This window comes from Triturus cristatus, chromosome 1_1 (genome assembly GCF_964204655.1).
Source record: "Triturus cristatus chromosome 1_1, aTriCri1.1, whole genome shotgun sequence".
Taxonomy (NCBI): domain Eukaryota; kingdom Metazoa; phylum Chordata; class Amphibia; order Caudata; family Salamandridae; genus Triturus; species Triturus cristatus.
The window spans coordinates 148,452,409-148,479,771 of record NC_140579.1 but is presented as its reverse complement, the minus strand read 5'-3'; the positions used below and the strand labels follow the sequence as shown (position 1 = coordinate 148,479,771).

Sequence of the window (27,363 nt, the reverse complement as noted above, 5' to 3'; positions counted from 1 at the left end):
CCTTTGGTTTGTACATGAAGGTGCAGATATTTCAAAGTCACTGTTTAAACAATAATAAGTACAGCAGGCAGCAGCATATAAAAATCCCTGTACTGTACCCTTCCCAGGCACACACACATCTAGCGCAGAGTCACTGCTCCTGCGCAGCACTGCACATCTACCTGAAGTAGGCCAAGGGTGAGTCAAGCACACAGCAGTGGAACTTTAAAGTCAGTGAGCCTGTTAGCCTCACTCCAGTGACAGGGTAAAAAGGACCTGTTCACTACTACTGATCACTACACAATATGTTGCCACCACTGCGCTTGTGCTGCTTAACACCTGGCGAAGGCTGTAGCCTTCCACCGCTATAAGGATCGCACTTTGGGTGCCCCTCCTGGTCCAACAAGACCGCATACCATGAGACAGACCTGTGTCATGGCGCATGATCTGTGTTCACCTATGAGTCTAGAGCTTAGCAGAACGGAAAACAGAGACCACGGAAAAATGAAAGAAAATGGAGCAGACGGGAAAGGAAACCAGAGAGCATGGGAAAAAGGAAAGTAGATACTAGCGGAAAACAAGTGACAAGTGCTAGATCCATGATTTTTCCACACCTGTCCTAATACTGATTAAGGTTGATTCCAAGCTGAGATTCTGGCTCAGAGAGCTCCACAGACCTCGATCCAGGCTCTGGGAGAGCTGCCTCCGTGCTTGCCCTGTTTTAAGACCGGTGTTGAAAATTAAGGGCAGCAAATGCATGTTTCTGTTGGTAACAGTAAAGGTGCGGTTTTTTTAAACTATAAACAGACTATACGTGTTTTGAAGGACACCAACTGTTAAAAGATAAGGGAATATTTATAAAAAGAAATTTGACCAAAATCACACAATTTGATTAAATAGGAGAGGGGATGGATCCTGAAATTAGTATTACTTGGTTTTGTAGCATCAACGCTGAAGAACAATTCCTCTCCCTTTAGACTCAAAATCAGTAGGTGCATGCCTTCAAACATGGGAATATTGGCTTTAAAAAAGTGTGAAATCTCTCCTGAAATCCGCGGAAAATCATTTAAACTGTGGGGGGTAGAGGCGGCTGGAAGTTGAGAAAAATCCAGGCCTAGCATCTTCGAAGTCACAATTGAGCCTCGGACATCTTTCGGGTGTTTGTTTGGCCATAAAAGTGAATTCTAAAGCATCCGGACCCCAGTGAGTGGCGGCTGCTTGTTAAGCAGTGTTTTAACACTCACATAGCTGCCAAGGTTTTAGATTGCTATGTGTGACATTTTCATAATTTCAGTGTAATTATGAGAGACATTCAATGACTATGAGTGACACTTTCTCGCGAGCAAAATTAGGCAATTTAGACCAGGGAAACATATAAATATCAGAAATTACACCCATTTGAGGAATGAGAAACTCTAAGAAGTTCTTAAAACTACTGTAAAGCACCAGAAATAGAAGAGCATTAACCTAGTAAAAAGCAGTAACTCACAGCTAATCCTCATAGAATACAATTTTGCGAATGCACCTGGTTCATGTTGGAGGAGGTGTGTGCAGAAAGACCTCTATAAACCTTCCAGTCGCCCTGTAGTGGGAGGATCAGTTACACGGTGTCCTGACACATTCCTGAGCAGGCTTAGGGCCTCCTGCAGTGACAGACACTCTGCCCACCCCACCCATTCCATAGGGCCCGGTTTCAAGCGCGCTTCCAAGCAGGGTTGGATTGGGACCAAAAATGGGCCCGGTCACCCGTAAAAAGCAGCCCATGTTTGTGGATCATGACCTATCATGAAACCTTGCTTGATATGTGTCAGTGGGCTAAGTTTTGGAAACATTTATGGTAAATTTAGTGTTTTAAAGCTTGTAGGGCCTGTCACTCTAGGTATGTTTTCCAGGACAACAATTAAAATGGGAAGCATTCAAGCAGAAAGGACTGCTTGTTTGTACCAGTTCACACCTAGGAGGTCTCAGTAGAGCAGGCGTGTGCCTTCTCCACCATCATGCTCACTCTACTCCCACTGGAACCACATAGACCCGTTTCTTTCTGCAGCCTTCACTCCGGACATGACTGTGCTTCTTGCATTGTCCTCAGTGACAAGAGTGTGCTTCCTGCATCCTCCAGACTGACAGAACCATTCTTCTGGGCCATTCCCCAGACCTGATGTGTGTTTCCTGAACTCTCTGTATGGGCAGGTCTTGGCCTGATGCACTTTTCCCAAATGCAGGTCTGCACTTACTGCATCCACCCCATAAATGGATGATGCACCTTGACCTCGATGGAACTGTATGTTGCACCCCAAGGCAGAAGACATAACTCATGTCAAAGAGTATTTATGTGGTGCATTTGTTGCCCCACGTAGTGTGAGCTGTTCACACGCTGCACTGCACACAATATGTAAAACCAATGTATGCCAAGAGTGGTGCTTTTGAATCCGAGCTCTTTTTTTCAGTTTTGCATATTATTCTTTTTTTGCACTCGCTCGGTTGTGTAACCTTCCCTTGAGAGAAAGTATGGTTTATTGTAAAGCACCTGAACATCAACTGGTGCATGTGTGCAACATACGACTCGTAAATAAGCAAAGCTTCTGCCTTCTTTGTGATCTTCCTCTTCACACTCCAGGTGCTTTCATTGTCTGGTTCTGCTGACTCTTGTTCCAGTGGTGTAACCTTCAAATTACTTTACCAGTGCATTTCCACTAAAGTTATGCCTGAAATACAGTACTGAACAAACTCCAGCAGCTCCAGCTTATTCCTGTGCAGGTAATCACTCTCAGCTGTGCCAAGGCACTCCACTAAAGTCTGGGGCACCTGCACTACTGAAATAATCAGAGTAACATACAGTTTAGAATAAGCATTGCAGTCACTTGCAGCTATAATTGTAATTCCAGGTGGCACAAAGGTGACCTTCGTTCTGTGCTCTGCAGAGAGGCCAAAGATTGGATGAGTGTGTTGTCAGGAAACCTTTATGACAAAGTGAAACTCACACTGCTTTCAAGCTTAACTTTGGAGCCCTCAATGTTACCCCGTCAAGAACCCCTTCCACAATCTGACCTGGCCCTAACCCTTAGAAGCAATTCAGCTTGCGTGATGCGCTGCAGACTCAAGCTGCATGACAAAATAAATTAATAAAAAACACATCTGGAAAAATTAAATACTCTTAGGAAACAGGCCTACACATACTATACAACATGAGATCAAACTAGTAAAATGTAAATGGGACTGCATGGCGGACATATTTTTTGAGTTCTTGTACATACTGTTGTGTTTTACTTCTATCGTTAAGGAGATGAATATAGGAGTTATTAGGGACCGTTACTGTTTTTAACTGGACCCGTCCCACATCATCCTCCGGCCTCAGTCTTTACACCCCCGTGGGCTACTTGAAACCTGAGAGGCCAGTGTAATGCAAAAAGGCATTGATGCCCGCGGCGACTGCGATATGCCCAATTAACGTTAGCTGACCTGTCAGGGCACCGGACTAACAAAACTGCTTTACTCCACCTCGTACCCTACTCCACACACCTCCTCATACATAGTGAGTGCCCTTCCGGGCATCTCTAGAGGATGCACAGGCCCAAGCACATGATCAGTTTGGAGGAGGGAAAGGCCTCACATTTGGTACTCAATCAGGACGGTCCATTGTTGTTCTGTGCGTGAGAGTAGGCCGAGCAGGCTGACAACTTTCCAATGCTACAGCAGCTTTGCTTTGTAAGAGGTGTTCCTGGCAGGTGGGTTTGCAAATGAGGCACTGAGGGTAAAAACACACCGGCTAATAGATGGGCGTCATCTGCTGGCCCATCGGCCAATGCCTGAATTCCCAATCCCACCCTGCTTCCAAGACCCATAAATCCCCGATATGTGCTCCTGAACAATACATAATATTTTGCCCCCCCTCTGACAATCGTAGACATCCCATTGCACTACTTAAGTGCACTGTTGGCTCTCACCTGTGCCACCATGATGTGTCCTCCTGCAGTACCAGGGTGGGCCAGAGAGCATCTTTAACCAGGTTGTTGGAAAGAGGGTCACTGAAGCTGCACGCAGTAGTGCTGTAGACTGGCTGTAGGTGGCTGTTTGTACTGCTGAGAGAGTTGGCTTCTCTGGTTGATGCACTGACACTCACTGCCACTGCGCTAAGCTGCTCTCTATGATTGTCACTTTGATGGCCTTGGTCTGCTCGAGTCCTCAGTCAGGAGCTATAGTACACTACTGTGGGCAGAAGCTTTCCTGTGTGCACGAGCCGATCTCTAGGGCCGCATTGGTAGAGGGGGCAGCTATCACAGTGCGTGGCATAAATGGACTGGGATTGTTAAATACTTGCAAGGTGAGATGATCCTGTGCGTTGAGTCACGTGCTAGTATATTAAATTTAATTAACATTAATTAATATAACGGGGAGGGCAGGCCGAGCCCCGGTACCAATGTCTCGTGGCCACAGGCACCTGGGGCAGAGGGTGATGGGACATAGGTCTGTGGGGGGAAAAGCAGTCAGTCAGAAGATGATATTGTTTGTGTTACTTAGCTGCAAAAGGATACTTCAACAATTCACACAAGCACGCCTCATCAAATGGAGCATTAGAAAAAATACACACACACAGCATTTAGGGACGGCCCTAGGGAGTTCCCTACAAGACAGAGGCAGCTTCAGCAACATTACAGGCTTTAATTCACAGCAAGAATCCAGACATATATAGGTTTATAAAATCGTGAGTTAGGAACAGCAAAACTAACGTGTCCTAGAGTGCACAGGACACCGTCATGTGAAAAAAAAAAGAATAAAAACGTTTGTTTCGTATGTTTTTTTGCTCTTTTTTATAAGCACCTCTGCAGTTTGAGATTGAAACATTCCCAGCGACCATAAATCTATTCTTGGTGATCACGTCACCTGCATGATCCCCGGCCCTGACAGGTTTTTTTACGGTTGCCCAAGAGAAGAGGGCATGGCAGCCGAGGGGCAGGTTTACTGCCAGGCCGTCGCAAAAAGGGCCGCAATCTGCGCCAGAATCGGACTTTGCAACCCGCCCTATATACTGGTGGGCTGGTTCTCAACCAATGTCCCCCTGACATCCTATGTCTATGTCTAGCGCCAAGGCTGGGAGCTAGGCTCGAGGCTCATAGCGGGGACTCCATCCCCTCTGAGGGTGCAGTTAGGAGAGGGGTTTAGGTCAGGATTACTGCACCGATTGAATGAGGGGTGGAGGAGTGTGTCCTCCCCAGAGTATGGCCGTAGAAGGGCTGTAGGAACTTTAATTTTTCCATGTAGGGTCTGACCATGCCACCCGCACCTCGTGGAGCGCGCGCGCATCTGCAGAGATTTATTGAAGGTTTTAGATATAACTTGGGCACTACTCATGGGCAGCGGCTTCAGATCACCACAATCATTGGTAATGAAATCTGGAGTGCTCCGGGAGAAGTTATTCCTAGGAGAGCACAAGTCTGATACACTTTTAACACGAGTCACTGCAGGCAGAGTCTGACCTGGATAATGCCCTGGGAACAAGAACATCCTGTAGCATACGGCCCGGGGGCCCTCCTCGCAGTGAGCATGGAATGTGGGGGCGGAGGAGGGGTCTGCGCAGGATGGAAAGGCACGAGGCTACAGTTCATTTGTGGTGGGCGTTCCTGGTTATAGGAAAAGGGAGTTCGATGACCACCTGTGATTATTCAGTGATCTGATCACACCTCAAGGGCGCACTGATTGACTTCCCATCCCAATCAGGCCGGATAATTACAGCTAAGTCAGTTCGCCACGCGCTGCCACACACACCCGCACCCCCAGTCTGCCTCCTGAAACTGTTATGAAATGAAGACCTGGGAACGGCGGGCAAGATGACGAGAGGCCTGCTTCGGTAGTGTCCACGGGAGCAGGCGCAGATGACTGCTGCTAAACTGACGCGCGTAGTTTACTCTGCGCACATTACCCACCGTGCATAGCAATGCGTGATGGCGCGCAGGCGGCGCACTAAATGTTAACGTGCGTGCGACACTGTAAACCCAGACTCTGTCTCTGAGGCGAGGGCCTGTTATAATAAACGCCTGCTGCCCGTGCACAGAGCCAGCCTTTGCGGTGCATGGGTGGCAGGTCATTATCAATATTAAAATGCTCCTCTGCCTCAAAGCGAGTTAATATTTATTTGGCCCCAGAGTAAAGCCAGTCTGCATTGTGCTGAGGGGGCCCCCGAGACTTGGGGGCCCCCCCGCACCGCGGGGGCTGCGGGGGCCTGTGTTACGCCCCTGCGGCCCACAAAAGAAAAGTTTAACTTTAGAAGTAGTAACAATCACTCAAGCACGTTGACAAAACCCCTACACACCGCTATCAAAGAGAAAAACGCAATCCTGCATATAAATATGCTGCTAACACACTGCAGCCTTCATTAACACAGGAGAGTCCACTCAACACCATACAGCCTTCAAGCGCATGGACACCACCTGAACTCCACAAACCTTCCAGTACACACACACACACTCTACAGCCCAAAGCCTTCGCACACACACACACTGCAGCATTGAAGCACTGCACACCACCTGAACTCCAGAAACCTTCCAGAACACTCACACTCACTCTACAGCCCAAAGCTCTCCTGCACACACACACACTGCAGCATTGAAGCACTGCACACCACCTGAACGCCAGAAACCTTCCAGTACACACACACTCAATCTACAGCCCAAAGCCTATGCACACACACCGCAGCATTGAAGCACTGCACACCACCTGAACTCCAGAAACCTTCCAGAACACACACACTGACTCACTCTACAGCCCAAAGCTTTCCTGCACACACACACACACACTGCAGCATTGAAGCACTGCACACCACCTGAACTCCAGAAACCTTCCAGTACACACACACTCAATCTACAGCCCAAAGCCTATGCACACATACCGCAGCATTGAAGCACTGCACACCACCTGAACTCCAAAAACATTCCAGAACACACACACTCACTCACTCTACAGCCCAAAGCTTTCCTGCACACACACACACACACACACTGCAGCATTGAAGCACTGCACACCACCTGAACGCCAGAAACCTTCCAGTACACACACACTCAATCTACAGCCCAAAGCCTATGCACACACACCGCAGCATTGAAGCACTGCACACCACCTGAACTCCAGAAACCTTCCAGAACACACACACTCACTCACTCTACAGCCCAAAGCTTTCCTGCACACACACACACACACACACACTGCAGCATTGAAGCACAGCACACCACCTGAACGCCAGAAATCTTCCAGTATACACACACTCAATCTACAGCCCAAAGCTGTCCTGCACACACACCGCAGCATTGAAGCACTGCACACCACCTGAACCCCAGAAACCTTCCAGAACAGACACTCACTCTACAGCCCAAAGCCTTCGCACACACACACACTGCAGCATTGAAGCACTGCACACCACCTGAACCCCAGAAACCTTCCAGAACACACACACTCACTCTACAGACCAAAGCTTTCCTGCACACACACACACACACTGCAGCATTGAAGCACTGCACACCACCTGAACGCTAGAAATCTTCCAGTACACACACACACTCAATCTACAGCCCAAAGCCTTCGCACACACACACCGTGGCATTGAAGCACCGTACACCACCACCTGAACTCCACAAACTTTCCAGTACACACACACACGCACTCTACAGCCCAAAGCCTTCCTGCACACACACACCGCGGCATTGAAACACTGCACACCACCTGAACTCCAGAAAACTTCCAGTACACACACACACTCTACAGCCCAAAGCCTTCCTGCACGCACCACAGCAATGAAGCTCTGCACACCACCTGAACACCAGAAACCTTCCAGGACACACAGAAACACTCCTCAGCCCAAAGCGTTCGCACACACACACCGCAGCATTGAAGCACTGCACACCACCTGAACTCCAGGTAAACTTCCAGTACACACACACTCTACAGCCCAAAGCCTTCCTGCACACACACACATCGCAGCTTTGAAGCACCGCACACCACCTGAACTGCAGAAACCTTCCAGTACACACACACACACTCTACAGCCCAAAGCCTTCCTGCACACACACACACCGCAGCATTGAAGCACTGCACACCACCTGAACTCCAGAAACATTCCAGTACACACACACACACACACTCTACAGCCCAAAGCCTTCGCACATACACACACACCGCAGCATTGAAGCACCGCACACCACCTGAACTCCACAAACCTTCCAGTACACACACAAACACTCCACAGCCCAAAGCCTTCGCACACACACACCGCAGCATTGAAGCACTGCACACCACCTGAACTCCAGAAACCTTCCAGTACACACACACTCACTCTACAGCCCAAAGCTGCCCTGCACACACACACACCGCGGCTTTGAAGCACCGCACAGCACCTGAACTGCAGAAACCTTCCAGTACACACACACACACTCTACAGCCCAAAGCCTTCCTGCACACACTCACACACTGCAGCATTGAAGCACTGCACACCACCTGAACTCCAGAAACCTTCCAGTACACACACACACACACACTCTACAGCCCAAAGCCTTCGCACATACACACACACCGCAGCATTGAAGCACCGCACACCACCTGGACTCCACAAACCTTCCAGTACACACACAAACACTCCACAGCGCAAAGCCTTCTCACACACACACCGCAGCATTGAAGCACTGCACACCACCTGAACTCCAGAAAACTTACAGTACACCTACACACTCTACAGCCCAAAGCCTTCCTGCACACACACACCGCAGCATTGAAGCACTGCACACCACCTGAACTCCAGAAACCTTCCAGAACACACACACACACACACTCTACAGCCCAAAGCCATCGCACATACACACAAACCGCAGCTTTGAAGCACCGCACACCACCTGAACTCCACAAACATTCCAGTACACACACAAACACTCCACAGCCCAAAGCCTTCACACACACACACCGCAGCATTGAAGCACTGCACACCACCTGTACTCCAGAAACCTTCCAGTACACACACACTCACTCTACAGCCCGAAGCCTTCCAGCATACACACACCACGGCATTGAAGCACTGCACACCACCTGAACTCCAGAAAACTTCCAGTACACACACACACACTCTACAGCCCAAAGCCATCCTGCACACACATACACACACTGCAGCATTGAAACACTGCACACCAGCTGAACTCCAGAAACCTTCCAGTACACACACACTCAATCTACAGCCCAAAGCCTTCGCACACACACACCGCGGCATTGAAGCACCACACACCACCACCTGAACTCCACAAACTTTCCAGTACACACACACACACACTCTACAGCCCAAAGCCACACACACCGTAGCATTGAAGCACTGCACACCACCTGAACTCCAGAAACCTTCCAGTACACACACACTCACTCTACAGCCCGAAGCCTTCCTGCGCACACACACTGCAGCATTGAAGCACTGCACACCACCTGAACTCCAGAAACCTTCCAGTACACATACACTCCCTTCCAGCACACACACCGCCGCTTTGAAGCACTGTACACCACCTGAATTCCAGAAACCTTCCAGTACACAGACACTCCCTTTCAGCACATACACACACCGAGGTATTGAAGCACTGCACACTACCCGAACTCCAGAAACTTTCCAAGTACACAAAAACTCACTCTACAGCCCAAAGCCTTCCTGCACGCACCACAGCATTGAAGCTCTGCACACCACCTGAACACCAGAAACCTTCCAGTACACACACTCTACAGCCCAAAGTTGTCCTGCACACACCACAGCATTGAAGCACATGCACACCACCTGAACCCCAGAAACCTTCCAGTACACACACACTCACTCTACAGCCCAAAGCCTTCCTGCACACACACACACCACAGCATTGAAGCACAGCACACCACCTGAACCCCAGAAACCTTCCAGTACACACACACTCACTCCACAGCCCAACGCCTTCCTGCACACACACACACCGAGGCATTTAAGCATTGCACACCACCTGAACTCCAGAAACCTTTAAGTACACACACACTCACTCTACAGCCTAAAGCCTTCCTGCACACATACACACACCGCAGCATTGAAGCACAGCACACTAACTGAACCCCAGCAACCTTCCAGTACACACACACACACACTCACTCTACAGCCCAAAGCTTTCCTGCACACACCACAGCATTGAAGCACATGCACACCACCTGAACCCCAGAAACCTTCCAGTACACACACACTCACTCTACAGCCCAAAGCCTTCCTGCACACATACACACATACCGCAGCATTGAAGCACAGCACACTACCTGAACCCCAGCAACCTTCCAGTACACACACACACACTCACTCTACAGCCCAACGCCCTCCTGCACACACACACACCGCAGCATTGAAGCACAGCACACCACCTGAACCCCAGAAACCTTCAAGTACACACACACTCACTGTAGAGCCCAAAGCCTTCCTGCACACACACACACCGCAGCATTGAAGCACTGCCCACCACCGGAACTCCAGATACCTTCCAGTACACACACTCTACAGCCAAAGCTTTCCTGCACACACCACAGCATTGAAGCACTGCACACCACCTCAACTCCAGAAACCTTCCAGTACACACACACACACTCTACAGCCCAAAGCCTTACTGCACACACACTGCAGCATTGAATCACTGCACACCACCTGAACTGCAGAAACCTTCCAGTACACACACACACACTCTACAGCCCAAAGCCTTCATGCACACGCACACACACACACACACCGAGGCATTTAAGCATTGCACACCACCTGAATTCCAGAAACCTTCAAGTACACACACACACTCCACAGCCCGAAGCCTTCCTGCACACACACACCGCATCATTGAAGCACTGCACACCACCTGAACTGCAGAAACCTTCCAGTACACACACACTCACTCTACAGCCCAAAGCTTTCCTACAACCCACACACACCGAGGAATTGAAGTACTGCACACCACCTGAACTCCAGAAACCTTCCAGTACACACACACTCACTCTACAGCCCGAAGCCTTCCTGCACACACACACAGCGGCATTGAAGCACTGCACACCACCTGAACTCCAGAAACCTTCAAGTACACGCACACACTCTACAGCCCGAAGCCTTCCTGCACACACACACCGAGGCATTGAAGCACTGCACACCACTTGAACTCCAGAAACCTTCAAGTACACGCACACAGTCTACAGCCCGAAGCCTTCCTGCACACACACACATACACACACACTACAGCATTGAAGCTCTGCACACCACCTGAACTACAGAAACCTTCCAGTACACACACACTCACTCTTCAGCCCGAAGCCTTCCTGCAGACACACACCGCAGCATTGAAGATCTGCACACCACCTGAACTACAGAAACCTTCCAGTATACATACACTCACTGTACAGCCCAAAGCTTTCTTGCACACACACACTCCACGGCATTGAAGCACTGCACACCGCCACCTGAACACCAGAAACCTTCCAGTACACACACACTCAATCTACAGCCCAAAGTCTTCCTTCACACCGCAGCATTGAAGCACTTGTTAGAAATGGAGGTCTCTAGTTGGCAGAGGTAGGTACCTTTGTCCAAATAGGGATCCTTCTTCCTAGTCAGGATAAGGGAGTACACTCCTAAAATAACTCCTGCTCACTCCCTTGGTAGCTTAGCACGAGCAGGCAGGCTTATCTTACAGGCAGTGAGTACAGCATTTGCACATAACCAACAGTAATACAGTGTAAGCACTACAAAAGGACACCACACCAGTTTAGAAAAATATCCAATATTTTGAGATACTCAAGACAAGACCAAAAACGATAAATAAATCCACAATACAGTACTTAGAAATCTTCAGTTATCAAAATAACCTTGAAATGCACTTCCTTGAATATGATAGCTGGTGTCTGGGGCTATCATGCCGTCTTGAACAAACAAATGCAAACAGTTCTGGCTAACCGCAGCATCGCGGGCTAGCTACGGTGTCGGAAAGACCCGTAAAACAGTACCTTTAGCAATGCAGGGCGTCGGCGACCTCTTGTTGAGCTTCCAAAAGCACAGCGTCTGCAGGAGTCGGTACCGGAGGCTGGTGCAGGAGTCGTCAGGCCTTTGAAGTCACATGCGTTGCAGATCAAACTCCTCACGGTTGAAGTCAGGCGTGCTGGCGTCGGCAGGCGTCGAATGCTGCGGTACGAAGTGCAGCAGTGCGGCATGTGATGCCCTCAGGTCACGGTGCAAGCAGCGGCTCGGTGGTGGCGTCAGATGATGTCATCGGCGAGACCAGGGTCGCAGTGCGAAGTGATGCGGTGCGCGTCGCGGTGCTGGCAAGCCACAGTGCAAGTAGCGGCATCGTCATTGCTGAAGTGCTGCAGTCAGCTGACGAACTGGAGTCAATGGCACCGGCATCGGTAGGCCAAGGCTACGGTGTGGGATGAGGGCGGTGCGTCGTGTAACTTTACGAACGGTGCCCTCGAACCACGGGTGCAAGCAGTGGCGTCGATTTTGGTGTGGAGCGACGTCATCGGGGTACCAAGGCAGCGTCGTGAAGTGAGGCGATGCGGAGTGTGATGCCCACAGGTCACGGTGTGAACAGCAGCTCAGTGGCGGCATCAGCAGGCATCGTCGGTGAGACTAGGGTCACGGGGCAGCATTGCCCTCTGCGGTGCCTTCAGGACACGGAGACGGGAGAGGCGTCGCAGACGGCGTCGGGTTGCTTTTTCTTCTGTTGCAGCACAAAACACACAGTCCCCAGTGCTGAGGGCAAAAGAACTTGAAGTCTTTGCTGTTCCTGAGACTTCTTGAACAGGGGGCAAGCTCTACCTCAAGCCCTTGGAGAAACTCACAAAAATAGATTGCAGAGAGTTCAGTCCAGTCCTTTCACTGCCCAAGACAATAGCAGCCACTGCAGGCCAACACGGCAAAGCACTCAGCAAAGTGGTAGCTTCTCCTCACAGCTTCTCCAGCTCTTCTTCTTGGCAGTCTTCTTGGTCCAAAAGAGTTCTAAAGTTCTGGGGTCTGGGCCCCAATATTTATACCACCAAATCCTTTGTTCTCTGAAGTCAGAGAGTGTCTGTACCCAGCCCAAACCAGTTCTATTATCTCTGCTGCAGCTTTGTGGCAGGAGGTGGAGACAGCATTTTCCAATGCAGACTGGGCCCATTCAGGCGCTAGTGATAACTCCTCCCACTACTCTGAATGCAGTCCAGGTCTATTCAGCCCTTTCCTGACCCACCTAGACTATCTGGAGCTACAGCTCTTCCCCAGCCCTTGTCATCCAAAACCCAGACAGTTAATCCACTAACCTAGCAGAGGACTACTGGATGGCTGAGCAAAAAAAATACCTGCTTTCTAAAAGTGGTATTTTCAAACATAGAATGTAAAAATTACCGTCACTAAAAGATGCATCTTTAGATTCAGGCATGCTAAACTTTATTTTTCTACCTAGTTCCCAGGGCTAGTTATGTTTATAAGCTGTCATAAACAAACTCCTCATTCTGTCCTATGGGAGCAGGTAGCCTTGCAATTGTGAAAAAACTAAATTGGCAGTATTTCACTATCAGGACATGCCACACACATCACGGCATGTCCTTACTTTCACATACACTGCACCTTGCCCTCAGGGGTACCTTGGGCCTATCTTAGGGGTGACTAACATGTAGAAAAGGGAAGGTAAGGGCCTGGCAAGTGGGTGCACTTGCCAGGTAGACATGGCAGTTACAAACTGCGCACAGACTCTGCAGTGGCAGGTCTGAGTTACCTTTTTACCGGCTACTTCTGTGGGTGGCACAACCCGTGCTGCGAGCCCACAGTAGCATTAGATTTACAGTCCCTGGCACTCTCAGTGCACTTTACTAGGGACTTACCAGTAAATCCAATATGCCAATCATGGAAACACCAATCCATAACACAATTTACACAGAGAGCATATGCACTTTAGCACTGATCAGCAGTGGTAAAGTGCCCAGAGTCCTACAACCAACAACAGCAGGTCAGGAAAAAATAGGAGGAAGAAGCAAAAAGGTTGGGAATGACCCTGCAAAAAGGGCCATTTCCAACAAAACCCCCTTCTAGCCTAATGCCAGGGTAGACCAATCCATACCTCGATGGGCTTCCCTACTTGGGGCGATAGAACATGGAACCTGGCCTGGAACAGCAGGGGTCTATTCCAGTTCTGCGCCTCCCTGAACCCAGTTGGAACCCTCTGTCCATACTCTCAGGGCCCACTAAGCTGACCCAAGGGGAACCCTTCATCTTACCTCTGGACACCATCTGTAGAGTGCCTAAACTTACTTTGCTCTCAGATGTGTCCCAACAGGCGGACAGTACCCACATGGCCAACACAGTGGTGTGGCCCAGTCCACCCCCAGGGTGTGACTCCTGTCCCCCTCCCAGGGTCACCTCTGTACACCAGAACAACAAGCCACAGTGACAAATGTCAGTGATGAGAGCCAGGCCTTAAGCCTTTCAGGCCTCTCTAATCTCTGTGGCGTCAGAGAGTGGGGTGTGGTAGCCCCAGGTGCCTGGCAACCTTTCTCCACTCTTCCTCCCGCCAAGTCAGGTATGGCATCCTGATACTGGACCACCAGTCCAGGGTCTGTACCCTGCGACTGGACAGGAGACTGGGGTGGGCTCTCCCACACCCTGTCCCCCCCAGGGCCCTGGATCCCCCCACTGGGAGCAGTCCCCCTCAATTCCAGAATTGTCAGGGCACCTGTGGCAGGTGTTCTGCACAATGTTCCCACCAGTTCAGGGGTGCTATCCTGCAACTGGTCCACCACCCCAGGGTCTGTACCATGAGGCTGGATACATAACTGGGGTGGTCTCTTCCACTCCCGGTCCTCCTCCATGGGGCTCTGTACCCTCCCACCTGGAACGGCACCCTTAGAAGACAAAGCGGTAGGGGCACTGTTAGCAGTCGCCCCTTCCTCCAGATCACGGGGGACATCCTGAACCTGGTGCTCCAACCAAGGTCTGTACCTTTAGGCTGGACCTCTGCCTGGCAACCCAGCATTACCAGGGGAGTACACCAACCCCCCCAAGGGAAACACACTCCTCATGAGGTGTGCGAAAGTCTACCTTGCGCAGGTCTCCAGCCTCCTGTCCACCTGACAGAGCATGAAGCCCCCAGGCCAGAAGTGGCCTCACCAGGGTCAGTCCTGGGATGTTTTAACCTCAGAGCTGGCACCCCCTATCCCACTGGTCCTTCCACTGGGGACGACGTCCCCCTTCACCCATTTCTCTGGACTCATGCACCCTCCCAATTGGAGCGGTGCTGCCAGACACCAGAACCGGTGGCACGCTGGTTACAGCCGTATCCCCCACTTCACCTGACACCTTGGGATCCCCCTCAGGGAATGGCCACTGGTTACAGACTAGGCCCCCCACCTGGTGTTCCCTAATGGGGTCAACCAGGCCCTGGGATGGGGTCTCAGGCACCTTGGGACTCAGCCCACCCCCAGTCCCTCTCCTCATAGACAGGACGTGGGACCCCTCACCCATCCCACTACACTGAGACTTATCTGGTTCACTACAAAGCTCCTTACCTGGTCAGGGAAAACCTGAGCCACTTCCTTCAGGATCACCTCCAGAAGCTTCTCCAGACCCTCTGGAATCTACCAAAAGGTCTGCCTCCAGTGCAAGCTCCCTGGGGTCAGAGAACTCACACTCCACCGGGTGTTGGCATAGCTCTGGAAAACAGGGACTGAAAATATGACATAGCATGATATTTGAGAATGTAAGACTGAAAGAAACAACATTGTTTGCAAGTGAAGATAAAGCAATGTTGGGTACTATCATAAGCTCTGGTGTACGTCAAACAATCTTCCCACTGTTAGGTTACCGCTCGACCACCATTGCTGCAAGGACGGCTGATCAGCTCGAAAGTCGAAAGCATAAAGTAATGGCTGGACGCAACCACTGAAAGGAGATTCTGCAAATGCTGGCATGAATATCTACTGCTGTTCATCCTCAAGTTTGGTTCACAGTATTAATTACAAAGCAGAGTGGGAGCCAGTTAGGGCACTACTGGTTTGACATAGCACAAGATGGACGGTAACAACAGCGTTCCCAGACCGCGACAGCATACTGACTAATTTCCTGGGGGCCTCCCTTTAACATTTCAACGAAGCCCTTGTTAGGAAGGGGCTTCTGATTATCCATCATGACGCACTGCCCTTTGTTAGATGTAGCTGTGAGGGGTTGAACTACAGTATCAGTTGTGCAGGTTAAGGGTCTTCTTGATCACACTTTCAGTTTGTCGGATGACAGAGAAGTGCTGAAACCTCACACCTCTCTGTGCCTCTGTTGTGGGTGCTCCAGGCAGGAGACTACCCTGCTGTGAGAAGCATCAGTCTATACAAAGGCTGTGCCTAGAATGCAGCCTGGAAAGGACACTTGAAAGGAGAACCACCCCAAACCAGTTCTGTAGCATGTACCATTTAGAAACCTGTATCACTAGGAATGAAAAAAATGTTTTATTTTCAAATTGCACAAGGTCGTTTATTTGATGGTATATTGTGTGTTAATCCAAAGCAAATTAACAAGAATCCCTCTGTACACTTAGCCATCATTCTAGAAACAGCTAGAGGCGCACCATGAGGGGGATGTTTGCATTTCATTACTTTAGGATGGGAAAAAAAACAATCACCTGTGATTTAAATTAAGCCCGGGCGGAGTTAGCAGAGTGCCACTACATGGAGTTCCACGGAGTTGGAAAAAAACTCAGTGGAACTCCACTCTGGTCTGCTCCCCTCCACCCTACCTAATTTAATTATAACAAAAAAAAGACACTTACCTGCTGTGGCGTCTCCAGACTGCCTTCCTCCTTACCGTGGTCTTTCTCTCCTCCTCGTCCACGCAAACTCCTACGTTGTACATCTTGCATGCATGCACGCGCTCAAGACGTACAACGTAGGATTTTGCGTGGACGAGGACGGCCAGGACGAGGACGAAGAAGAGAGACCACAGCGAGGAGGAGGGCAGCCCGGAGATGCCACAGCAGGTAAGTGCCTTAATCTTTTATTATAATTAAATTAGGGAGGGTGGAGGAGCCAGCTAACTCCGCTCCACTGCGGAGTCTGAGTTTTGCCTGAACTCCACGTTCTCAACAGAGCGCAAAGTACGCAAAACTCCATAAACTCCACTGGTGGAGCGGAGTTCTTTGCCAGGGGGTTAATTTAAATGTGCCAGAGTCCATCTCAGACATCAAACTACCCATTGTTTGAAGGCTTTCTAGTTTCACAGACATTTCGTGCAGAATCAGTCATTATAACAAAATCTTCAATTAAATCAACAACGTTATTCAATAAGAATTTGTGAGAAAGATAACAGCACAACCAGTATTTTCACGATGAGTGTGAGAAGTTGGCCTGATCTATGATGTCACTAATTCTAGTGTACACCTTGTATCAGTCCAAACAACCCTTATGGTGATTGGTTGTAAAGTCAACCTTATAGACCAGCTATCCTAGTGGTAGCATGGACAAGAGCAGTCTTAGGCTAAACTCTGTATGGCATGTGAAGCCAGCTGTGATACCATATATAATCCCTTGAATACCAAATGAAAGGACACCACAACAGATATATATAAAAACAGAATGTTTTTATTCTAGTCAAACCCTCAGCACTCTTTATGAGATTCGAGGTAAGTACAACACAGTCTTATTTAAGCATACATTAAGTCACACAGGTAAGTAATACAGTTAGGCCCTAGGGGCCACGCAAACCATATACTAAGTAAGTGGTATAAGAACCACTGTCACGAACACAGGATAGGCTAGGGCCCTAGGCCTAGGGAATCGCTGGGGCTACACTATACTACCAAAGGTTAGGAAGTGGAAGGCCCACGGGATTCAGGTGCAGAGTGGAAACACTCACGCGTAATGCGTAAAAGTCGATAGAAATAGTAGTTATTAGAATTTAACAGTTTTAGGACACTTCTGGAATAGCTAGGAAGTCGAGACTTGGAAACTAGACCCTAGGATAGTCAATACCCTTGTGAGCACCGGAGTACTCAAGTTACCTAGCCCACGGGCTGCGGGTGCATAGGTGTGAACTTGCGTCGGGTTTCGTCGTTGACTCCTATGGATGCCTGAAGGAAAGTTGCTGACAGTCAGTGAAGAGTGTCCGGTGGATCCCAAGGATGGAATCAAGAAGGAAGGATACCTGCAAGCAGAAGGGACAGAGTCTAGGTCACCAGCCAGGAGCCGGGAAGGAACCAGGAAGGAACCAGGCGATGTCGTGCAGATGCAGGTGAAGAGGTGAAGCTTGTCGCAGCAGCCACGGGTACCAGGAGACGTTGAGGATGACCAGGACCAGGAGGCGAGCTGTCCCACAAATGCTCTTGCTGTCGGCGGCGTCGATGTCGAGTTAGGACCCAACAAGCCTTGGCAAGCGGAACCCACGCAGAATGGAGGACTTGCTTCTGGTGCAGACCAGGAATGTCTGGGGTGCTTCTCTTTCACAGAGGAGCGAGTGCCAGTCCGGAGGAGCCGGACCAGCAAGATGAAATCAAAGGTTCATCGTCGCAGAGGTCACTAGCCAACGGGCCAGCAACCGGACAACACGTTGAGCCACTCAGGTGCAGAAGGGCCCCACGCAGAACACGTGAAGTGTGGGGAGCTGATCTTCTTTGCAGATGGTGCTCGGGATGGGGGCTTCTCAATTCCCCAAGCACAGCCTCGAGGAAGCCTCAGAAGTCGCGCTAGTCAGTTACTAGCCACTTTTCCCAAGTCGCCGGTCCCACGTCCCTCGCCGCCTCCATGGGTCTCAGCTTTGCTGTAGAGGTGGATCTGGTTCAGAGGTGTCTGGAAGTCTCGGTGCTGGTCAGTCTCTGCAGTCGTCCCTTGTAGGATCAGTCACAAAGCAAGCAGCGGTCGCTGGATGGTGCCTGGTTGCCCAGGGTGGTCACTCCTTGGCCACAAGGGAGATTTCTTCAGTCTTCTTCCTGAGGTCGAATGTCGAAGGTCCAGAGTTTCTGTTCAAGTTGCAGATTCAGGATAATCTCATTTTGCAGGGCTCAGCTACCTACTGATATACTGGGCTAGTGGGCTGGGCTACCTGCAAGGTCCCTCCTATGGGTGGGACCAGGAAGGGGGGTGGCTACACCCCCTTTCCTTTGTCCAGTTTCGCGCCAGAGCTGGGGCTGGAGTGCCCCAGCACCGGTTTAAACTGGACTATGCATGGAGCACCTTGTGTGCCCCAGGAATGTCTCATTCCTTTCAGTCCTCCCTGCCCCAATACACTAAAGTCTGTCTGGGGAGGTGCTAGCACCTCCCCAAGCAGGAAACCTATTGTACAGGCCTCCCTGGCTGGGAGGGCTCCCAGCTGCAGGAGGTCAGACTCGTGTCTGTGGCAGCAGCATCCATTTTGTGATGCTGAGGCTTTGGTCATAGTTAAACAGCAAAGTAGGATTTTAACATGTCTCTCCCTCTAGAAGGGGGGAATAATATCCTCATCACCAGAAATGGTATGGGGGTATTATTCCATAGTGTTAGACACCTTACACGACATGTTTTGATAAAGCCAAACCATAGTTACCATAACCGTTTAAGATTATAAGGTACTTTAAGAGTATATGGTAGGCTATATCATAGAACAGCTATAAGGACATGGTTCCGAAAGCTGCAGACAGGCTCAGCTCATGCTAGAGCACCATCTCACATGTTACCAAGCACTCTGCCTCCAGGATTGTTAAGGCCTGCCATAGGAGTGGCTCACAGGTACACATGTGTCTATTTTAAGGGTAGATATAGGTATACTATATCTATTCAAGAGGTGGGCTTGAGCACGCGAAGAGATGTGCGTCGCCCAGAAACCGGCCGCCCCCCCAGGAATCCGCGCTCGGATTGGCTCCCAGGCCCGGTAGCAAGCCGGCATTGGAGAGAGGGGCTCCGAGGAGAGCGGGAGCCCCTGATCACCCCAGATCGAGTTCCAAGAGCTCAGGGGGTGGTGGGAGCCAAAGAGTTATTCCGCCTCCCCCAGTCCAGGCCCCGAGCGTAGGAAGGAGCGTAGGAAGGAGCGGGCTGACTGACGCCGGCGCCTACCAGAGCCGGCGCTGCCTCAGTGACGGACTTCCCCCACGAGGGCTGACTGGTGAGTCCAGGAGGTCTGGGGGCCTACACTCACGCGGAAGCCCCTTCCACTGCCAGCAGGGTTAGCAAGGGGAACCTGGGGCCCGAACACTTAATCCCAGAAGCCCAGGCGCAAGCAACCCCTGTCAGTGAACCGCCCTTTCTGGAATGTCTTTGTGGCATCGGTAATGAGCCCCTGCCTGGGAAAACTGCCACATGTAGCAAACCTTGGCCTGGAAAAGTGTCAGCTACCTTGAATACCTGACGGCATAACACACATTGCCTGTATTGAATAGGGGTGCCGCTCGGAGGCAGGTCTTTGCCCACGGACTCTGGAAGCTGCACGGCGGAGCCTTTTGGCGGTGATTGCGGGTTGCTGAGTGTTTTGGGAGCATCGGGGACGACCTGTAAACGGAGCCGGGACTGCGAGTACCAGCGGCCCCTCTGCTGACGGACATTGGCCGCAGCTGTTGACTCTTCCCGGCCCCTCCCCCCTTTTCCATTATAACTAATCCCACAGTCACGCGTACGCGGGACGCGTCCGGGGCGTGTCCCGGGCGAAGCCCGGGCCAAGGGCGGGCCCGTTTAAGCCCGTTCAAGCACGGACAAGACCGGACCGGGCTACCCCTCTGTCATCCCAAACACCCCCTGCCGTACTGAGTATCGAGGAGGATTGTAAGTACTGTTATTTTTGTTGCTTGATTAACGTAGTATGGCTGCATCACAAACCAGAAGCAGGACTGCATTAACAGGAACTTTGGACAACTTCATTACAAGAGCAAATTCCGTAATTGACCAGGGGATAATATTAATGGAAAGAAGAGTCTCACAAGATTTAGCTTTTGCGAAAAGATCCTCTATGGGTCATATCGCCAAGGCTCGCACTCCGGATGCTCTCAGGAGAGAAATGTTAGACAATGGCCCCTCAAGTAGTGATAATGTACCTTGTAGCATAGATCCACCGCAGTCTCTTTCACCTGAGCAAGCTCTAGATTTCACTCTAGCTTTAACAATGCCAAGCTCACCCGAGAGATTAAGTCTCCCCCAGCTGCGAGGAAGACGTGAGGGAGCTATGCCAAAAAGGAAAATGAATATGGCCCCTAGGGCGGGGGGCAAAAAAGCTAAACTTGCCAAAGGTCACACGGGTAGCCAGATGACAAGTAATTCAACAACAACAGCTCCACCTATTGTTGCCCTAGTTCATGCCCCACCTACACCCTCAGAAATCCGGTTAGGATCCTCTATTAGCAGTGACACTCCAGTAGAGACACATGACACCCCAGTAGAGACACATGCCACCGTAAGTGCTCTTTTGAGTGCTATTATCAAGCCCCTGGAATTGAGATTGTCTCGTATCGAGCAACAGCTTTTGCGGATGGAACAGGTGGCGCTGGATATACAGAGCAATCTAAAGGTGTCCTGCTCCAGCTGAAATTGGGCATTCCCAGCCTGAGCTAGCTATAATTAATAACACCACGCCTGTCCCACCAACAATACCAATATCAATAATACCAACTACTACGCCAATTACATCATTGCGGAGGGGGGATGCCAACGTAGATAAAGGGAAGGGTGGTCAGATGGAGAGCAAGGGTTATCCTCCCAAGGAACGCACTATAGATTTGCCACCTGAATGCAGCCCTTATGTGGCAATTTTGGTTGGAGTCCCTGAGCTTCCAAATTCAACCATAGAACCATACCCTTCTCTTAAAAACAAAGTAATAGATTGGCTCAATAAAAATCGACCACTTCCCCCCCATATTACTAGTGAAATCCTTATGGCACGGAGAGTATCGTGGGTGGGTCATGGTCCTAAAACTATTAAGGGTGATTGTATCCTAGTAAATTTTAAAGATCCCCGAACTGCTGAACATATCTGCAATTGGAGGCAGTATGACCAGGGAGCAATGATTCAAACTTACCCTCTGTCTCACTTTTACCCACCGACCCGCTGGAACACTATGGAGAATGGGTGATCATTAGTACAACACAGAGGAGGAGATAGGTCATTAAGGGCTCCATATGATCATCTGCTAGCACCTCCCAAAATATCAATTCAAAACAGATACAGCTGTTTGGACCAAGTGGATTGACTTGGTCGGGTAATGGGCGATACCCAAATTCAGAACAATAGTAAAAGTAGGGCTGTTGGTGAGGCTGTGTGCTCGTCAAGAATAGATGGGATATTAATCACTGCTATAGAGAACCATACCCCCACCGCCGAACTCCCCCTTGAACCCCAAGAGGTTATATCTGATGGCAGGCACCTAGAAGCCCAAGTGGTCATAGAGCAGCACCTGTGTGAAACCATCATTGCAAACAGGAGTGTCTGCAACCCCAGGGCAACCACGAATATCGAATCCCTGGTGATTGCGTCCTGGAATGTTGCGGGGCTACATAGTAAAATAGCGAGTGATGACTGGGGCACTTTTATTGATGGAATGGACATATGTCTATTCCAGGAGACGTGGGCGAGAACAGAGGAAAGGAGAATGGGATTTGCGGGTTTTCACATACCTGCACGATGGGGGGGCAAGGGACGACCATCTGGGGGTCTTACCACATGGGTGGCAACTCATCTGGGTTGCACAGCTGAGTCTGTTTGCACCCAATCGGATGACATACAGTGTGTAATCCTGAAATGGCCTAATAGCTTTAAGCTGGCTGCTGTGAATGTCTACTCGAGACCTGTTAGTCTAGCTAGTGAGTCCACTACGGTTGACGAACTATCAAATTTTCTGTATTCCATTCCAACAGATGTGTTCCTATTAGTAGCAGGAGATTTGAATTGTCACTATGAACCCTTACCGGGGATGGATTACAGTGCACTTGCAACTGAGGATGACTACTAGTCCATTCCGCAAATCCAATCTCCACACACTAGGTCATGGTCCCCCTTAGCAGTCCAAATAACGGCCCTTACACTAAGTCACTCAATTAGGGCCTGTAACGGACGCACCTACTCAGATACACCTTCTAGGTGCACATATAATAAAAAGGGCCACGAATCACGTTTAGACTACATCATGGTTCGGACACAGCTGTGGTCAAAGGTTATCGACCTTGAGGTCATTGTAAGGGATGACAGTGATCACAATCTGCTGAGGCTGGAGTTGGTTTCTCCGGTCACACAACCGAAGGAACCAGGACACAGAGATGTTCGAGCAGATAGGCTAGTCCTAACGAATGATCGGCGCAGGGTCAAGTGGGATAAGGTGGAGGTGTCTTCAGAGGACCTGGCAAAATTGTATAGTTCAATCTTGCCGTGTTTCATTGAACTAGATGTTCTAACATCTCAACAACCTCCTCCTGATTTTAATATCAAATTGCAGGCTCTGCATACGAATCTAGTTAGTACCTTATTTGATGTTTTCAATCCATTGGTAACTAAGAGAAAGAATAGGATTCCTCTCTCCTCCTGGTTTAATGATGCTTGTCGCCTGGCAAAAAAAGAGTTGATTCGGGCTGTAAAATATGGCAATGAAAAGATCCTTATCTCCGCCAAGAGAACACACTATAAAGCTATGTTGAAGCTGGCCAAACAGGACTGGGACTATGCAAAATGGACCGACCTGTCCTGTGCCTTAGAACAAAATGATGCCCGTAAATTTTGGGCTATAATTAACACAGGAAGCAGCGATCCCAAACCTGCAACCGAACCTAATATAGAGGGTAACATTTGGGAAGACCATTTTAGAGCCCTGTACGCTATTGAAGTTGATATAGATTTACATCCGGTCTTACCAACATCGAATGATCCCTACGACTATATAGAGTTTTCGGTCGAGGAAGTTGTTAATGCCATCTCTAAAGTTCCATCCAGTAAGGCCCCAGGGCTAGACAAACTGCAGGGAGACCTCTTTAAACATCAAATGGGGATCTGGGGACCATATCTATGTATTTTATTTAATGCAATCTTGAGAGGAATGAATGTGCCCTGCACTTGGTTGGGTGCAGAAATCGTTCCCATCTTCAAGAAGGGTTCCCCTCTGTTACCGGTAAATTATAGGCCCATTAGCCTCATAGATGTCCCGCAAAAAATCTTCGCGCGGCTCATCCTTGAACGACTGCAGGACTGGATGGAGGAGCACGCCATACTGAGCCAATACCAAGCGGGGTTTAGGAGGAACACCTCTACCATGGACCAAATCTTTTGCTTGTTATTACTATTCTGGAAAACAGCAAAGATTGAGGGTGGCAGCCTCTACATGGTATTCGTGGACCTCCGCTCCGCTTTTGATCTAGTGCCCGAGGAAAACTTTGGGCTGTGTTGGTCAGTTTGGGGGTGCCACTACCAATCCTGGCAATACTGATTAAGTTGCATGAGGGTAATTTTGCCCAGGTGCGTCATGGGAAGAATGGGGCTTTAACTTCCAAGTTCCCCATTGGCAGAGGGGTGAGGCAGGGGTGCGTTTTAGCACCTACCCTGTTCTGCCTATACGTCAATGGTGTGATTTCCCATCTTAATAGTGCCCCTAATAATGATACCCCAATTTTGGCAGGTAGCAGGGTGCCAGCGATTATGTTCGCGGATGACACTCTGCTACTTTCTAAATCACCAATGGGAATTCAGCGTGTGCTCGACAGTTTCGAGGACTTTTGTAGAGGTCGTGGCCTGGAAATCAATGTGAATAAAACAAAGTATATGGTTTTTAATCCCTCACCTTCCACACCGCCGAACCCAAAATTAGATTCATCAAATCTGGAAAGGGTAAAAACCTTTGATTATCTAGGAGTAACTCTAAGTGAAAATCTTTCATGGGCTCCACAAATAGCTAAAGCGCAGCTGAAACTATCCCAGTATGCAGGGGGTATTCTTAGGTTTTCTAATACGTCTACATATAAACCTATTAAACCCCCGCTTGAAGTATATAAGAGCCAGGCTAGGGCAGCAATCTTATATGGAGCGGAACTTTGGGGGCATTTAACAGGGTTGGAACTTCCTAAAATTGAAAATAAGTTCATCAGACAGCTATTATCACTCCCACAAAGTACCCCGCTGCATCCTTTAAGGATGGATCTGGACCTGAGGCCGATCGATGATGAACTAGCCCTGAAGCCCCTTAGGTACTGGCACAGGTTGTGGACTACGCCGGAACTATTGCATTATAGACTAGAGTTGAAGGAAATTTTGGCTAGCAATGGTGTACTAAAAATCCCTTGGTTTATGTTTATAAAATCCCAGTTTATCAAACTTGGGTTAGATGACAGGTGACCCACTTGTGGGACACCCCCGCGCCGCACGGCCACCAGCTGCTGCGTGTGCCACTCCGCTTTGCCCTCTGCCTCGCTGCCTGCCTCGTTGCCGGCTGACGCCGCTGCCGTCTGTTCTGTTTTGTTTTAGTATAACATTTGTGCTTGTTTTTCTGCCTCGTGGCCGGCTGACGCCGCTGCCGTCTGTTTTGTTTTTGCTTTGCTTTAGTATAACATTTGTGCTTGTTTTTCTGCCTCGTGGCCGGCTGACGCCGCTGCCGTCTGTTTTTGTTTTGTTGCTGGATAACATTTGTGCTTGTTTTTCTCACTGTATTTACTTCCCTTGCTAGCGTCTTGCTTAAGCATTTGTGCCCGTTGTTTTGGTCACTTTTGCCCGTTTTCACGTTCTCCTTCCTGTCTGCCCGCCTACCGCGCCGCCCTCCGCCTTCCCTCCCCGCTCCCCGCTTCCCGCCACCACCGCTGACCACGCCCCTTTCCCTTCTGCTCCCGCCTCCCAGCTGCCCCGCCCACCCGCGCACTTCGCCTTAAATGGCGACCGTGCGAACGCGCAGCGGTCACGCGCAGCGGGTGCGCCGATTGTGCGCCGAAGGCGCGCCAAAGGTAAGCCCGTCTGCGCACGTCCGCGATCGGATCGCGACCAGCGCCAGGACCCCTGGTCCACGAAGACCCCGACCGACCCGCCTGACGTACTCCGCCGCCACCCTCATCGCTCTCAACTCCGGCCGACTCCCAGAATGCCATCAAGCCACACCACGACACACCCACGGACCTTTCAGCTGCCACGCCTGCAAATTCACCTGCATCCGGACCTGCCTCGCACCAGCACCCGCCAAGTCGAACACCAGCAGCACCCACCTCAAGTGCATCCTGCTCAACACCCGCTCCGTCCACAGACACGCCATCGAACTCTGGAACCTCCTAGACACCACTGCCCCTGACGTTGCCTTCCTCACAGAGACCTGGATGAACGCCTCTTCAGCTCCCGACGTCGCCATCGCTATCCCAGAGGGCTACAAGATCGTCCGGAGGGACCGCAACGCCAACCAGATGGGAGGAGGCATCGCCATCATCCACAGGAACACCATCCGTCTCACGACCAGCACCGACAACACCCTGACCACCGCCGAACATCTGCATTTCCAGATTCACACCGACCCGAAGACCACCCTCAGAGGCACCCTGATCTACCGACCTCCGGGACCACGCACCCAATTCAGCGAGGACATCGCCGACTTCGTCAGCCCGCACGCCCTCCCCTCCGCTGACTACATCCTCCTGGGGGACCTCAACTTCCACCTGGAGAACAACAACGACCGCAACACCAGCACCCTGCTCGACAACCTCGCCAATCTTGGACTCAAGCAACTGGTGTCCACCCCCACCCACCTCGCCGGACACACACTCGACGCAGTCTTCTCCTCCAGCACAGACATCGACTTCAGCCACGCCACAGAGCTTCAATGGACGGACCACAGCTGCGTCCACTTCACCTTCAAGAGTACGACGGCCCACCACCACCAGCATCAGGCCGCCCGCAGAAGCTGGAACAAGATCACAGCAGACCAGCTCGCCGCTTCCCTGAGCCAGCACCCTCCCGCCAGCTCAGCGAACCCCAGCCAGGCCGCCGACAACCTCACGAGGTGGATCAGTAACTGCGCGGACGAACTCGCCCCGCTGAGAACCCCGCCCAGCAGATCCGGCAGCAAGAAAGCCCCGTGGTTCACCGACGAACTCAAGAGCTCCAAGAAGAACTGCCGAGCCCTCGAGAAAGTCTGGAGAAGGGATCCTACACCAGACAACAGGACCACCTTCAAGCTGGCCACCCGGAAGCACCACCAGCTGATCCGCGCCGCCAAGAAAACTGCTTTCAAGGACCGGCTGGACAACAACGCACACAACTGCAAGGAACTCTTCAACATCGTGAAAGAGCTCTCCAACCCCAGCGCAGGAAACAACGACATCACCCCATCGCAAGACCTCTGCAACTCCCTCGCTTCATACTTCCACAACAAGATCGCGGACATACACAACAGCTTCAACAACCAACCAACGAACACCAAGACCGAACAACCACCCCCCACCACCACCCTCCACGCCTGGACCCCGGTC

At 50.5% G+C, this 27,363-nt stretch overlaps 1 protein-coding gene across 2 annotated transcripts in view; it reads right to left on the bottom strand.

Annotated features, from left to right (window-relative positions):
* SIT1 (signaling threshold regulating transmembrane adaptor 1) overlaps positions 1 to 27,363 on the bottom strand; it is a 187,245-nt gene that overhangs the window by 99,493 nt on the left and 60,389 nt on the right. The window contains exon 2 of one of the 2 annotated variants that reach the window (XM_085623801.1): positions 15,514 to 15,671. The exons of the other annotated variant lie outside the window; for it this stretch is intronic. The gene's annotated coding sequence lies outside the window, so the exon portion shown is untranslated. The remainder of the gene's footprint in view (positions 1 to 15,513; positions 15,672 to 27,363) is intronic. 2 annotated transcript variants of the gene reach the window in all.